Here is an 18,169-nt window from a genome sequence, read left to right as displayed (position 1 = left end):
TCTCTCCATGCTGGCCAAAGCCTCGGGCCTGCTGCCTGTTTTCTTTAACATGCTGATACATCTGCAGGATTTTGAAGAAAGAAAGAAGGAAGAAGAGAGAACAAGACACATGAGAGAAAGAAGGAAGGAGAAATAGATGGGGGGAGGAGAGAGAGAGAGAGATCAGGACACATGAAGAGAGACTGAAAGAAAGAGATGGACGGGTGTAGCAGTGTGATGTTGTTCCCCTAGATAATGCACCAAGTTGCACACATGGACCATTTCAAATAGGCCAGGTCAAGAAGGGATGTTAATAATTTGATATTAATAATAATAATAATTCAGTGTGTTTTTAAATTTAATTACAGCTGCATAGCTAATGTTAGTTTTTGGTGTACACACACTTTTTCATATCTATATTGTACTGACACGTGATTGTAAAGGTTTTGTATATTTTGGTTTGGTCCATCGCGGGTTATCTGTATTTCCATACCCCCTTGTTGTTCTCTTTTGCCTGACCTTCAGCTAGCGAGGTATGTTGTCCTTGGCTCCGCAATTGTTCAATGAAAAAACATGATAATGTTACACAATGTGCTGTTATGCAACCATACGTTTTGTTACAATGTGGACAATATAAAGATTTATGTTCACAAGTTTCACCGAGCTCGCTAACTAGGGTACCTATTGTAACTTGTGAGTACTTGGGACAGTGTTTGAGTGAGTATCTATGTGCTCGGGCAGGTGCCTGAGAGCTGTGACTGCGCCGAGGGCTAAAATATTGCGTGTCGTCTCTTCGTGTGCAGGGCAAATAAAAAGAGTCCAACCAGCAGACCTCCAGTTGTGGCAGTGTCCTAATTAAAAGTACACAACGCAGAACGAACCACGCTACACTGGCACGTCAGAAAGCATTCATACCCATTGACCATAGCCCTCTGTCCGGAGGTACAGGAGTAGTAAAGGCCCAGTACCCTACTTTTAATCTGATTGTACTTGTGGAATATAAAAATAAACGCTTGATATATGTTTTTCCAATTTCTTGAAATATTGTGCAAATGTCATTACTGTGTTAATGTATTGTGCAATGTTTTCCTTCATGGCCATGGAAAGTGTACAGGTAAAACCTTAGATGACCAGCCTATGTACAATACAGTCATGTACATTTACATTCAGTGTTTTGTAAGGATGGTAAGTAAATACTGCTCAAAAAGTGGTTGGTTTTCATGTTATTTGATCAAGAAAAATATTTTATTTGTTTTGGGTCTTTTCCCATAACTTTACACCTATTGATGTAAATGTCTGAGGACAAGGGTTTTGTTCTTTATGGATTCCATGAGAATGACATCACAGAGAAAGGGACAGGGTTTTGTTCTTTCTGGATTCCATGAGAATGACATCACAGAGAAAGGGACAGGGTTTTGTTCTTTCTGGATTCCATGAGAATGACATCACAGAGAAAGGGACAGGGTTTTGTTATTTCTGGTTTCCATGAGAATGACATCACAGAGAAAGGGACAGGGTTTTGTTCTTTCTGGATTCCATGAGAATGACATCACAGAGAAAGGGACAGGGTTTTGTTCTTTATGGATTCCATTAGAATGACAATCACAGAGAAAGGGACAGGGTTTTGTTCTTTATGGATTCCATTAGAATGACAATCACAGAGAAAGGGACAGGGTTTTGTTATTTATGGATTCCATGAGAATGACATCACAGAGAAAGGGACAGGGTTTTGTTCTTTATGGATTCCATTAGAATGACTTCACAGAGAAAGGGACAGGGTTTTGTTCTTTCTGGATTCCATGAGAATGACATCACAGAGAAAGGGACAGGGTTTTGTTCTTCATGGATTCCATGAGAATGACATAACAGAGAAAGGGACAGGGTTTTGTTCTTTCTGAATTCCATGAGAATGACATCACAGAGAAAGGGATAGGGTTTTGTTCTTTCTGGATTCCATGTGAATGACATCACAGAGAAAGGGAGAGGGTTTTGTTCTTTATGGATTCCATTAGAATGACAATCACAGAGAAAGGGACAGGGTTTTGTTCTTTCTGGATTCCATGAGAATGACATCACAGAGAAAGGGACAGGGTTTTGTTCTTTCTGGATTCCATGAGAATGACATCACAGAGAAAGGGACAGGGTTTTGTTCTTTCTGGATTCCATGAGAATGACATCACAGAGAAAGGGACATGGTTTTGTTCTTTCTGGATTCCATGAGAATGACTTCACAGAGAAAGGGATAGGGTTTTGTTCTTTCTGAATTCCATGAGAATGATATCACAGAGAAAGGGACAGGGTTTTGTTCTTTCTGAATTCCATGAGAATGACTTCACAGAGAAAGGGATAGGGTTTTGTTCTTTCTGGATTCCATGAGAATGACATCACAGAGAAAGGGATAGGGTTTTGTTCTTTCTGGATTCCATGAGAATGACATCACAGAGAAAGGGAGAGGGTTTTGTTCTTTATGGATTCCATTAGAATGACAATCACAGAGAAAGGGACAGGGTTTTGTTCTTTATGGATTCCATTAGAATGACAATCACAGAGAAAGGGACAGGGTTTTGTTCTTTCTGGATTCCATGAGAATGACTTCACAGAGAAAGGGATAGGGTTTTGTTCTTTCTGGATTCCATGAGAATGACATCACAGAGAAAGGGACAGGGTTTTGTTTCTGGATTCCATGAGAATGACATCACAGAGAAAGGGACAGGGTTTTGTTCTTTCTGGATTCCATGAGAATGACATCACAGAGAAAGGGACAGGGTTTTGTTCTATCTGGATTCCATGAGAATGACATCACAGAGAAAGGGACAGGGTTTTGTTCTTTCTGGATTCCATGAGAATGACATCACAGAGAAAGGGATAGGGTTTTGTTCTTTCTGGATTCCATGAGAATGACATCACAGAGAAAGGGACAGGGTTTTGTTCTTTCTGGATTCCATGAGAATGACATCACAGAGAAAGGGACAGGGTTTTGTTCTTTATGGATTCCATTAGAATGACAATCACAGAGAAAGGGACAGGGTTTTGTTCTTTCTGAATTCCATGAGAATGACATCACAGAGAAAGGGACAGGGTTTTGTTCTTTATGGATTCCATTAGAATGACAATCACAGAGAAAGGGACAGGGTTTTGTTCTTTCTGGATTCCATGAGAATGACATCACAGAGAAAGGGACAGGGTTTTGTTCTTTATGGATTCCATGAGAATGACATAACAGAGAAAGGGACAGGGTTTTGTTCTTTCTGGATTCCATGAGAATGACATCACAGAGAATAATTTTTCACATGTGATGAATACAACAGGTATAGACAGACCATACCGTGAAATGCCTCATTTCAAGCCCTTATCCAACAATGCAGTTTTCAGAAAGAAAGAAGAATTAATTGTTAAGAAAGTATTTACTAAATAAACTAAAGTAAAAAAAAGTTCAATAATAAAAGAACGAGGCTATGTACAGGGCTACCGGTATCGGGTCAACGTGCCGGGGTACAGGTTAGTCGAGGTCATTGAGATAATATTCTGTGGAAAAGTCAAGGGGTGTGAATACTTTCTGAAGGCACCATAGAAAGGGAGGAAGAGAGAGGGACGCTGTGAAAGACCCAGACATCGCCCTGGTATTATTTTTCTACTGACATTTTCTACCGTGTGTGTGAGTCTAGAAATAAACCACGTCATCCCACTTTGCCCGACATCCATAAATTGTGGTTTGTTGCCATAGACCTCCCTCACATGTTGATGGGCGCATGATTTATACAACATTTTGACAGCTTGTTTCATGTAATGTACACATTCATATTTCCATCCGCGGGCACGCAATGTTCTCTGGTTCTCAGGAGTAAGTTATTTTCATGAATTTTGTCTGAACAAAAAGCATTTCCCCAAAGGGTGTGTTCCAACTGGATGAAACAGTGTCTCAGTTATCACAACCTTATGGGTCATTCCCTTTATCTGCTGAACAAGGTCATATGGTTCATTATTTGGACAGATGAAAACAAAAAAGTATCTCTTCATAAGGTTATGTCAAAGTAAATAGCTTATATTCTGAATCTGTGAATTAATTAACAACTCCGAAAGGAATATTTTGTTTCAATAGATATTTAATTATAATTGTGTTACAGTGCTGTTTCTGCCTGGTTTTACCTTGTATTATTTGGTAACAAGGAGTACTTATTGGTACTTACCAAATGTGACGTAACAATGTTTTTTTTAAATAAATTCCAATTACACTCAGGAGAGTAGTGAATTAGTAATTACGATGTGATTAACATTTTACAATTTCGTCTCTAAGTAATCCCAGGTCTTGTAAAAAGTGGAGTTGTACAATAAAGTGGAATCACGTTTTCTTCAATTGAACAGAATTACTGTATTTCACATGTAAACTCTTTCATGCTGATAGCTCAAGCCTCGGATTAGCCTGCTGAGACGGGAACCACAGTGCCACATCTTCAAATCCCCAGGTGTGGGAGGACAGTGTTTGGCGTGACGTGTGTGGAAGCAGCTGTTTAGGGAGGGAGTTCCTGTGAGCACCGAGGTCAGAACACATTCACACAGCTACGCAGGAAACTAAGTTGTTTGTGTGTGTGTGTGTGTGTGTGTGTGTGTGTGTGTGTGTGTGTGTGTGTGTGTGTGTGTGTGTGTGTGTGTGTGTGTGTGTGTGTGTGTGCGTGTGTGTGCTTGTACATGTTTAAATGTTTGCAGAGAGATACTTTGGACAACATCATCACAAAAAGGTCTGAGGCGTTCATCTTGGGGTCATCTTGGGGTCATCTTGAGGTCATTGTGACACAGACAAACAAACATACAGGGGCCTATAGGGGTCAAGGTGTGGTCAAGTGAGTAAAAGCTGACGTGCTCTTTGGAGGCACGTTTATATACCCTGTTGGCATGTTTGGGCTGTAGGTCCAGAGCCTGAGAAACAAGTGAACGGGCAGTTTGTCTCATGCTAATCTCATGCTAATCTCATGCTAATCTCATGCTAATCTTGGTCAAATTTCAGAGAATTTATAGGTTGCATTCCAGGCTGTCGACAATGCAGATCAAATCAAATCACATTTTATTTGTCACATGCGCCGAATACAACAGGTGCAATGAACTTTACAGTGAAATGCTTACTGACAAGCCCTTAACCAACAATGCAGTTTTAAGAAAAGCCCTAAAAAAAGAAAGTAAGAGATAAGATTTTTTTTTTTTTAAAGAGCAGCAGTAAATAACAATAGCAGGGCTAAATACAGGGGGTACCGGTACAGAGTCAATGTGTCAATGTGCAGGAGGCACCGGTGTCGAGGTAATTATGTACATGGAGTTATTAAAGAGGATAGATAATAACAGAGGCTAAAAGCAGCATAGTGGAGTGGGGGAGGGTGTGGGGCTGGGGGTGGGTGTGGGGCTGGGTGTGGGGCTGGGGATGAGTGTGGGGCCGAGGTGGGGGTGGGGCTGGGGGGGGGGGGGTGGTGGTGGGGCTGGGGTGGGGTGAGGCTGGGGTGGGGGTGGGGCTGGGGTGTGGGTGTGGGTGGTGGTGGGGCTGGGGTGGGATGGGGCTGGGGGTGGGGGGGCAATGCAAATAGTCTGGGTTGCCATTTGATTAGCTGTTCAGGAGTCTTATGGCTTGGGGGTAGAAGCCGTTTAGAAGCCTCTTGGACCTAGACTTGCGGGAGCAGAGAAGCTTGGCACCGGTGATGTACTGGGCTGTACGCACTACCCTCTGTAGTAACTTGTGGTCGGAGGCCGAGCAGTTACCATACCAGGCAGTGATGCAACCCGTCAGGATGCTCTCGATGATGCAGCTGTAAAACCTTTTGAGGATCTGAGGACACACGCCAAATATTTTCAGTCTCCTGAGGAGGAATAGGTTTTGCCTTGCCCTCTTCACAACTGTCTTGGTGTGCTTGGACCATGTTAGTTTGTTAGTGATGTGGACACCAAGGAACTTGAAGCTCTCAACCTGCTCCACTACAGCCCCGTCGATTAGAATGGGGGCGTGCTCGGTCCTCCTTTTCCTGTAGTCCATAATCATCTCCTTTGTCTTGATCATGTTGAGGGAGAGGTTGTTGTCCTGGCACCACACGGTCAGGTCTCTGACCTCCTCCCTATAGGCTGTCTCATCGTTGTTGGTGATCAGGCCTACCACTGTTGTGTCATCAGAAGATTTAATGATGGTGCTGGAGCCTTGCCGTGCAGTCATGAGTGAACAGGGAGTACAGGAGGGGGCTGAGCACGCACCCCTGAGGGGCCCCCGTGTTCAGGATCAGCGTGGCGGATGTGTTGTTACCTACCCTCACCACCTGGGGGCGGCCTGTCAGGAAGTCCAGGATCCAGTTGCAGAGGGAGGTGTTTAGTCCCAGGGTCCTTAGCTTAGTGATGAGCTTTGAGGGAACTATGGTGTTGAACGCTGAGATGTAGTCAATGAATAGCATTCTCACATAAGTGTTCCTTTTGTCCAGGTGGTAAAGGGCAGTGTGGAGTGCAATAGAGACTGCATCATCAGTGGAAATGTTGAGGCGGTATGCAAATTGGAGTGGGTCTAGGGTTTCTGGGATAATGGTGTTGATGTGAGCCATGACCGGCCTTTCAAAGCATTTCATGGCTACAGACGTGAGTGCTACGGATCTGTAGTCATTTAGGCAGGTTACCTTCGTGGTCTTGGGCACAGGGAATATGGTGGTCTGCTTTCAACATGTTGATATTACAGACTCAGACAGGTAGAGGTTTAACATGTCAGTGAAGACACTTGCCAGTTGATCAGCGCATGCTGAGTACACATCCTGGGAATCAGTCTGCCCCTGCGGCCTTGTGAATGTTGACCTGTTTAAAGGGCTTACTCACATCGGCTACGGAGAGCGTGATCACACAGTCGTCCGGAACAGCTGATGCTCTCATGCATGATTTCAGTGTTACTTGCATCGAAGCGAGCATAGAAGTAATTTAGCTCGTCTGGTAGGCTAGTGTCACTGGCCAGCTCTCGCCTATGCTTCCCTAGTCTGTAATAGTTTGCAAGCCCTGGTACATCCGACGAGTGCCGGAGCCGGTGTAGTAGGATTCAGTCTTAGTCCTGTATTGACACTTTGCCTGTTTGATGATCGTTGGAGGGCATAGCGGGATTTCTTATAAACTTCCAGGTATCTTGGATAGGTGTTTAACATATCAGCTAACCACATAATATGACATGGCAATATGATGCCCGACTGAGCATTCAATGACATGGAACAAGACCTGGAGCATGACTGACAACTTGACCACACAGTTATGAGACTGATATAACCTACTCACTCACTGTTAACACAGTTATGAGACTGATATAACCTACTCTCCCCCTGTTAACACAGTTATGAGACTGATATAACCTACTCACTCCCTGTTAACACAGTTATGAGACTGATATAACCTACTCTCCCCCTGTTAACACAGTTATGAGACTGATATAACCTACTCACTCACTGTTAACACAGTTATGAGACTGATATAACCTACTCTCCCCCTGACACTGATATAACCTACTCTCCCCCTGTTAACACAGTTATGAGACTGATATAACCTACTCTCCCCCTGTTAACACAGTTATGAGACTGATATAACCTACTCTCCCCCTGACACTGATATAACCTACTCTCCCCCTGTTAACACAGTTATGAGACTGATATAACCTACTCTGCCCCTGTTAACACAGTTATGGAACTGATATAACCTACTCTCTCCCTGTTAACACAGTTATGAGACTGATATAACCTACTCACTCCCTGTTAACACAGTTATGACACTGATATAACCTACTCTCCCCCTGTTAACACAGTTATGAGACTGATATAACCTACTCTCCCCCTGTTAACACAGTTATGAGACTGATATAACCTACTCTCCCCCTGTTAACACAGTTATGACACTGATATAACCTACTGTCCCCCTGTTAACACAGTTATGAGACTGATATAACCTACTCTCCCCCTGTTAACACAGTTATGAGACTGATATAACCTACTCTCCCCCTGTTAACACAGTTATGAGACTGATATAACCTACTCTCTCCCTGTTAACACAGTTATGAGACTGATATAACCTACTCTCTCCCTGTTAACACAGTTATGGAACTGATATAACCTACTCTCTCCCTGTTAACACAGTTATGAGACTGATATAACCTACTCACTCCCTGTTAACACAGTTATGACACTGATATAACCTACTCTCCCCCTGTTAACACAGTTATGAGACTGATATAACCTACTCTCCCCCTGTTAACACAGTTATGAGACTGATATAACCTACTTTCCCCCTGTTAACACAGTTATGAGACTGATATAACCTACTCTCCCCTTGTTAACACAGTTATGAGACTGATATAACCTACTCTGCCCCTGTTAACACAGTTATGAGACTGATATAACCTACTCTCCCCCTGTTAACACAGTTATGAGACTGATATAACCTACTCTCCCCCTGACACTGATATAACCTACTCTCCCCCTGTTAACACAGTTATGAGACTGATATAACCTACTCTCCCCCTGTTAACACAGTTATGAGACTGATATAACCTACTCTCCCCCTGTTAACACAGTTATGAGACTGATATAACCTACTCTCCCCTTGTTAACACAGTTATGAGACTGATATAACCTACTCTGCCCCTGACACTGATATAACCTACTCTCCCCCTGTTAACACAGTTATGAGACTGATATAACCTACTCTCCCCCTGTTAACACAGTTATGAGACTGATATAACCTACTCTCCCCCTGTTAACACAGTTATGAGACTGATATAACCTACTCTCCCCTGTTAACACAGTTATGAGACTGATATAACCTACTCTCCCCCTGTTAACACAGTTATGAGACTGATATAACCTACTCTCCCCCTGTTAACACAGTTATGAGACTGATATAACCTACTGTCCCCCTGTTAACACAGTTATGAGACTGATATAACCTACTCTCCCCCTGTTAACACAGTTATGAGACTGATATAACCTACTCTCCCCCTGTTAACACAGTTATGAGACTGATATAACCTCTCTCCCCCTGTTAACACAGTTATGAGACTGATATAACCTACTCTCCCCTGTTAACACAGTTATGAGACTGATATAACCTACTCTCCCCTGTTAACACAGTTATGAGACTGATATAACCTACTGTCCCCCTGTTAACACAGTTATGAGACTGATATAACCTACTGTCCCCCTGTTAACACAGTTATGAGACTGATATAACCTACTGATATCCCCCTGTTAACACAGTTATGAGACTGATATAACCTACTCTCCCCTGTTAACACAGTTATGAGACTGATATAACCTACTCTCCCCTGTTAACACAGTTATGAGACTGATATAACCTACTCTCCCCCTGTTAACACAGTTTAACACAGTTATGAGACTGATATAACCTACTCTCCCCTGTTAACACAGTTATGAGACTGATATAACCTACTCTGCCCCTGTTAACACAGTTATGAGACTGATATAACCTACTCTCCCCTGTTAACACAGTTATGAGACTGATATAACCTACTCTCCCCTGTTAACACAGTTATGAGACTGATATACCTACTCTCCCCCTGTTAACACAGTTATGAGACTGATATAACCTACTCTCCCCTGTTAACACAGTTATGAGACTGATATAACCTACTCTCCCCTGTTAACACAGTTATGAGACTGATATAACCTACTCTCCCCTGTTAACACAGTTATGAGACTGATATAACCTACTCTCCCCTGTTAACACAGTTATGAGACTGATATAACCTACTCTCCCCTGTTAACACAGTTATGAGACTGATATAACCTACTCTCCCCTGTTAACACAGTTATGAGACTGATATAACCTACTCTCCCCTGTTAACACAGTTATGAGACTGATATAACCTACTCTCCCCCTGTTAACACAGTTATGAGACTGATATAACCTACTCTCCCCTGTTAACACTGACTGATATAACCTACTCTCCCCTGTTAACACAGTTATGAGACTGATATAACCTACTCTCCCCCTACTGATATAACCTACTCTCCCCTGTTAACACAGTTATGAGACTGATATAACCTACTCTCCCCTGTTAACACAGTTATGAGACTGATATAACCTACTCTCCCTGTTAACACAGTTATGAGACTGATATAACACACAGTGAACTACTCTCCCCTGTTAACACAGTTATGAGACTGATATAACAGTTATGAGACTGATATAACTACTCTCCCCTGTTAACACAGTTATGAGACTGATATAACCTACTCTCCCCTGTTAACACAGTTATGAGACTGATATAACCTACTCTCCCCTGTTAACACAGTTATGAGACTGATATAACCTACTCTCCCCTGTTAACACAGTTATGAGACTGATATAACCTACTCTCCCCTGTTAACACAGTTATGAGACTGATATAACCTACTCTCCCCTGTTAACACAGTTATGAGACTGATATAACCTACTCTCCCCTGTTAACACAGTTATGAGACTGATATAACCTACTCTCCCCCTGTTAACACAGTTATGAGACTGATATAACCTACTCTCCCCTGTTAACACAGTTATGAGACTGATATAACCTACTCTCCCCTGTTAACACAGTTATGAGACTGATATAACCTACTCTCCCCCTGTTAACACAGTTATGAGACTGATATAACCTACTCTCCCCTGTTAACACAGTTATGAGACTGATATAACTGATATAACTACTCTCCCCCTGTTAACACAGTTATGAGACTGATATAACCTACTCTCCCCTGTTAACACAGTTATGAGACTGATATAACCTACTCTCCCCTGTTAACACAGTTATGAGACTGATATAACCTACTCTCCCCTGTTAACACAGTTATGAGACTGATATAACCTACTCTCCCCTGTTAACACAGTTATGAGACTGATATAACCTACTCTCCCCTGTTAACACAGTTATGAGACTGATATAACCTACTCTCCCCTGTTAACACAGTTATGAGACTGATATAACCTACTCTCCCCCTGTTAACACAGTTATGAGACTGATATAACCTACTCTCCCCTGTTAACACAGTTATGAGACTGATATAACACTACTGATATAACCTACTCTCCCCTGTTAACACAGTTATGAGACTGATATAACCTACTCTCCCCTGTTAACACAGTTATGAGACTGATATAACCTACTCTCCCCTGTTAACACAGTTATGAGACTGATATAACCTACTCTCCCCTGTTAACACAGTTATGAGACTGATATAACCTACTCTCCCCTGTTAACACAGTTATGAGACTGATATAACCTACTCTCCCCTGTTAACACAGTTATGAGACTGATATAACCTACTCTCCCCTCTGAGACTGATATAACCCCTGTTAACACAGTTATGAGACTGATATAACCTACTCTCCCCTGTTAACACAGTTATGAGACTGAGACTGATATAACCTACTCTCCCCTGTTAACACAGTTATGAGACTGATATAACCTACTCTCCCCCTGTTAACACAGTTATGAGACTGATATAACCTACTCTCCCCCTGTTAACACAGTTATGAGACTGATATAACCTACTCTCCCCCTGTTAACACAGTTATGAGACTGATATAACCTACTCTCCCCCTGTTAACACAGTTATGAGACTGATATAACCTACTCTCCCCCTGTTAACACAGTTATGAGACTGATATAACCTACTCTCCCCCTGTTAACACAGTTATGAGACTGATATAACCTACTCTCCCCTGTTAACACAGTTATGAGACTGATATAACCTACTCTCCCCTGTTAACACAGTTATGAGACTGATATAACCTACTCTCCCCTGTTAACACAGTTATGAGACTGATATAACCTACTCTCCCCTGTTAACACAGTTATGAGACTGATATAACCTACTCTCCCCTGTTAACACAGTTATGAGACTGATATAACCTACTCTCCCCTGTTAACACAGTTATGAGACTGATATAACCTACTCTCCCCTGTTAACACAGTTATGAGACTGATATAACCTACTCTCCCCCTGTTAACACAGTTATGAGACTGATATAACCTACTCTCCCCCCTGTTAACACAGTTATGAGACTGATATAACCTACTCTCCCCTGTTAACACAGTTATGAGACTGATATAACCTACTCTCCCCTGTTAACACAGTTATGAGACTGATATAACCTACTCTCCCCTGTTAACACAGTTATGACACTGATATAACCTACTCTCCCCCTGTTAACACAGTTATGAGACTGATATAACCTACTCTCCCCCTGTTAACACAGTTATGAGACTGATATAACCTACTCTCCCCCTGTTAACACAGTTATGAGACTGATATAACCTACTCTCCCCTGTTAACACAGTTATGAGACTGATATAACCTACTCTCCCCTGTTAACACAGTTATGAGACTGACTGATATAACCTACTCTCCCCCTGTTAACACAGTTATGAGACTGATATAACCTACTCTCCCCTGTTAACACAGTTATGAGACTGATATAACCTACTCTCCCCCTGTTAACACAGTTATGAGACTGATATAACCTACTCTCCCCTGTTAACACAGTTATGAGACTGATATAACCTACTCTCCCCTGTTAACACAGTTATGAGACTGATATAACCTACTCTCCCCTGTTAACACAGTTATGAGACTGATATAACCTACTCTCCCCCTGTTAACACAGTTATGAGACTGATATAACCTACTCTCCCCTGTTAACACAGTTATGAGACTGATATAACCTACTCTCCCCTGTTAACACAGTTATGAGACTGATATAACCTACTCTCCCCCTGTTAACACAGTTATGAGACTGATATAACCTACTCTCCCCTGTTAACACAGTTATGAGACTGATATAACCTACTCTCCCCTGTTAACACAGTTATGAGACTGATATAACCTACTCTCCCCCCTGTTAACACAGTTATGAGACTGATATAACCTACTCTCCCCTGTTAACACAGTTATGAGACTGATATAACCTACTCTCCCTGTTAACACAGTTATGAGACTGATATAACCTACTCTCCCCTGTTAACACAGTTATGAGACTGATATAACCTACTCTCCCCTGTTAACACAGTTATGAGACTGATATAACCTACTCTCCCCTGTTAACACAGTTATGAGACTGATATAACCTACTCTCCCCTGTTAACACAGTTATGAGACTGATATAACCTACTCTCCCCTGTTAACACAGTTATGAGACTGATATAACCTACTCTCCCCTGTTAACACAGTTATGAGACTGATATAACCTACTCTCCCCTGTTAACACAGTTATGAGACTGATATAACCTACTCCCCTGTTAACACAGTTATGAGACTGATATAACCTACTCTCCCCTGTTAACACAGTTATGAGACTGATATAACCTACTCTCCCCTGTTAACACAGTTATGAGACTGATATAACCTACTCTCCCCTGTTAACACAGTTATGAGACTGATATAACCTACTCTCCCCTGTTAACACAGTTATGAGACTGATATAACCTACTCTCCCCCTGTTAACACAGTTATGAGACTGATATAACCTACTCTCCCCTGTTAACACAGTTATGAGACTGATATAACCTACTCTCCCCTGTTAACACAGTTATGAGACTGATATAACCTACTCTCCCCTGTTAACACAGTTATGAGACTGATATAACCTACTCTCCCCTGTTAACACAGTTATGAGACTGATATAACCTACTCTGTCCCCCTGTTAACACAGTTATGAGACTGATATAACCTACTCTCCCCCTGTTAACACAGTTATGAGACTGATATAACCTACTCTCCCCTGTTAACACAGTTATGAGACTGATATAACCTACTCTCCCCTGTTAACACAGTTATGAGACTGATATAACCTACTCTCCCCTGTTAACACAGTTATGAGACTGATATAACCTACTCTCCCCTGTTAACACAGTTATGAGACTGATATAACCTACTCTCCCCTGTTAACACAGTTATGAGACTGATATAACCTACTCTCCCCTGTTAACACAGTTATGAGACTGATATAACCTACTCTCCCCCTGTTAACACAGTTATGAGACTGATATAACACAGTTATGAGACTGATATAACCTACTCTCCCCTGTTAACACAGTTATGAGACTGATATAACCTACTCTCCCCTGTTAACACAGTTATGAGACTGATATAACCTACTCTCCCCTGTTAACACAGTTATGAGACTGATATAACCTACTCTCCCCTGTTAACACAGTTATGAGACTGATATAACCTACTCTCCCCTGTTAACACAGTTATGAGACTGATATAACCTACTCTCCCCTGTTAACACAGTTATGAGACTGATATAACCTACTCTCCCCTGTTAACACAGTTATGAGACTGATATAACCTACTCTCCCCTGTTAACACAGTTATGAGACTGATATAACCTACTCTCCCCTGTTAACACAGTTATGAGACTGATATAACCTACTCTCCCCTGTTAACACAGTTATGAGACTGATATAACCTACTCTCCCCTGTTAACACAGTTATGAGACTGATATAACCTACTCCCTGTTAACACAGTTATGAGACTGATTAACCTACTCTCCCCCTGTTAACAGTTATGAGACTGATATAACCTACTCTCCCCTGTTAACACAGTTATGAGACTGATATAACCTACTCTCCCCCTGTTAACACCCTGTTAACACAGTTAACACAGTTATGAGACTGATATAACCTATGACACTGATATAACCTACTCTCCCCTGTTAACACAGTTATGAGACTGATATAACCTACTCTCCCCTGTTAACACAGTTATGAGACTGATATAACCTATGAGACTGATATAACCTACTCTCCCCTGTTAACACAGTTATGAGACTGATATAACCTACTCTCCCCTGTTAACACAGTTATGAGACTGATATAACCTACTCTCCCCTGTTAACACAGTTATGAGACTGATATAACCTACTCTCCCCTGTTAACACAGTTATGAGACTGATATAACCTACTCTGAGACCCCTGTTAACACAGTTATGAGACTGATATAACCTACTGTCCCCTGTTAACACAGTTATGAGACTGATATAACCTACTCTCCCCTGTTAACACAGTTATGAGACTGATATAACCTACTCTCCCCTGTTAACACAGTTATGAGACTGATATAACCTACTCTCCCCTGTTAACACAGTTATGAGACTGATATAACCTACTCTCCCCCTGTTAACACAGTTATGAGACTGATATAACCTACTCTCCCCTGTTAACACAGTTATGAGACTGATATAACCTACTCTCCCCTGTTAACACAGTTATGAGACTGATATAACCTACTCTCCCCCTGACACTGATATAACCTACTCTCCCCCTGTTAACACAGTTATGAGACTGATATAACCTACTCTCCCCCTGTTAACACAGTTATGAGACTGATATAACCTACTCTCCCCCTGTTAACACAGTTATGAGACTGATATAACCTACTGTCCCCTGTTAACACAGTTATCCCCCTGTTAACACAGTTATGAGACTGATATAACCTACTCTCCCCTGTTAACACAGTTATGAGACTGATATAACCTACTCTCCCCCTGTTAACACAGTTATGAGACTGATATAACCTACTCTCCCCTGTTAACACAGTTATGAGACTGATATAACCTACTCTCCCCTGTTAACACAGTTATGAGACTGATATAACCTACTCTCCCCCTGTTAACACAGTTATGAGACTGATATAACCTACTCTCCCCCTGTTAACACAGTTATGAGACTGATATAACCTACTCTCCCCCTGTTAACACAGTTATGAGACTGATATAACCTACTCTCCCCTGTTAACACAGTTATGAGACTGATATAACCTACTCTCCCCTGTTAACACAGTTATGAGACTGATATAACCTACTCTCCCCTGTTAACACAGTTATGAGACTGATATAACCTACTCTCCCCCTGTTAACACAGTTATGAGACTGATATAACCTACTCTCCCCTGTTAACACAGTTATGAGACTGATATAACCTACTCTCCCCTGTTAACACAGTTATGAGACTGATATAACCTACTCTCCCCTGTTAACACAGTTATGAGACTGATATAACCTACTCTCCCCTGTTAACACAGTTATGAGACTGATATAACCTACTCTCCCCTGTTAACACAGTTATGAGACTGATATAACCTACTCTCCCCCTGTTAACACAGTTATGAGACTGATATAATACTGTCCCCTGTTAACAGTTATGAGACTGATATAACTCTCCCCTGTTAACACAGTTATGAGACTGATATAACCTACTCTCCCCTGTTAACACTGATATAACCTACTGTCCCCTGTTAACACAGTTATGAGACTGATATAATACTCTCCCCCTGTTAACACAGTTATGAGACTGATATAACCTCCCCCTGTTAACACAGTTTGAGACTGATATAACCTAGACTGAACCTACTCTCCCCTGTTAACACAGTTATGAGACTGATATAACCTACTCTCCCCTGTTAACACAGTTATGAGACTGATATAACCTACTCTCCCCCTGTTAACACAGTTATGAGACTGATATAACCTACTCTCCCCCTGTTAACACAGTTATGAGACTGATATAACCTACTCTCCCCCTGTTAACACAGTTATGAGACTGATATAACCTACTCTCCCCCTGTTAACACAGTTATGAGACTGATATAACCTACTCTCCCCCTGTTAACACAGTTATGAGACTGATATAACCTACTCTGCCCCTGTTAACACAGTTATGAGACTGATATAACCTACTCTCCCCCTGTTAACACAGTTATGAGACTGATATAACCTACTCTCCCTGTTAACACAGTGATGAGACTGATATAACTACTCTCCCCCTGTTAACACAGTTATGAGACTACCTCTCTCCCCTGTTAACACAGTTATGAGACTGATATAACCTACTCTCCCCCTGTTAACACAGTTATGAGACTGATATAACCTACTCTGCCCCTGTTAACACAGTTATGAGACTGATATAACCTACTCTCCCCCTGTTAACACAGTTATGAGACTGATATAACCTACTCTGCCCCTGTTAACACAGTTATGAGACTGATATAACCTACTCTCCCCCTGACACTGATATAACCTACTCTCCCCCTGTTAACACAGTTATGAGACTGATATAACCTACTCTCCCCCTGTTAACACAGTTATGAGACTGATATAACCTACTCTCCCCCTGTTAACACAGTTATGAGACTGATATAACCTACTCTCCCCTTGTTAACACAGTTATGAGACTGATATAACCTACTCTCCCCCTGTTAACACAGTTATGAGACTGATATAACCTACTCTCCCCCTGTTAACACAGTTATGAGACTGATATAACCTACTCTCCCCCTGACACTGATATAACCTACTCTCCCCCTGTTAACACAGTTATGAGACTGATATAACCTACTCACTCCCTGTTAACACAGTTATGAGACAGATATAACCTACTGTCCCACTGTTAACACAGTTATGAGGCTGCAGGGTAGCCTAGTGGTTAGTGTTGGACTAGTAACCGAAAGGTTGGAAGTTCAAATCCCCGACCTGACAAGGTACAAATCTGCCGTTCTGCCCCTGAACAAGGCATGTAACTCACTGTTCCTAGCCCGTCATTGAAAATAAGAACTAGTTTTTAACTGACTTGCCTAGTTAAATAAAGAAAAAATAAAATTAAAATTAAATAAAGTAATAATAATCAAATTCAAATATAACCTACTCGCTACCTAAGGTTGATGTCCGCGTCTGATATTGAATTAGCATAACACAACAATCCCCATAAACATCTGTCAGTGTAACGGTTCTCATGTGGTGATGGAGAGTCAGACCAAAATGCAGCGTGTAGATTGCGATCGATGTTTAATGAACAAACGTAACACGAATCTAAATACAAACACTACAAAACAATAAACGTAACGAAAACCGAAACAGCCTATACTAGTGTAAACTAACACAGAATAAGGACATCAAGACACTAAGGACAATCACCCACAAAACACTCAAAGAATATGGCTGCCTAAATATGGTTCCCAATCAGAGACAACGATACACACCTGCCTCTGATTGAGAACCACTCCAGACAGCCATAGACTTTGCTAGAAACAGTCTGGGTTGGAGCGAGCGGTCGCATCCGCACTCGGTCCGCAGGTAGTATTACATTTCATTACATTTCATTATAGTACAACGGTTTGATTTGTCTAATCTTAGCAATTTCTTCTTAGC

Source organism: Oncorhynchus nerka, linkage group LG7, assembly GCF_034236695.1.
Source record: "Oncorhynchus nerka isolate Pitt River linkage group LG7, Oner_Uvic_2.0, whole genome shotgun sequence".
Taxonomy (NCBI): Eukaryota; Metazoa; Chordata; class Actinopteri; order Salmoniformes; family Salmonidae; genus Oncorhynchus; species Oncorhynchus nerka.
Note: the sequence above shows the minus strand (reverse complement) of the source record.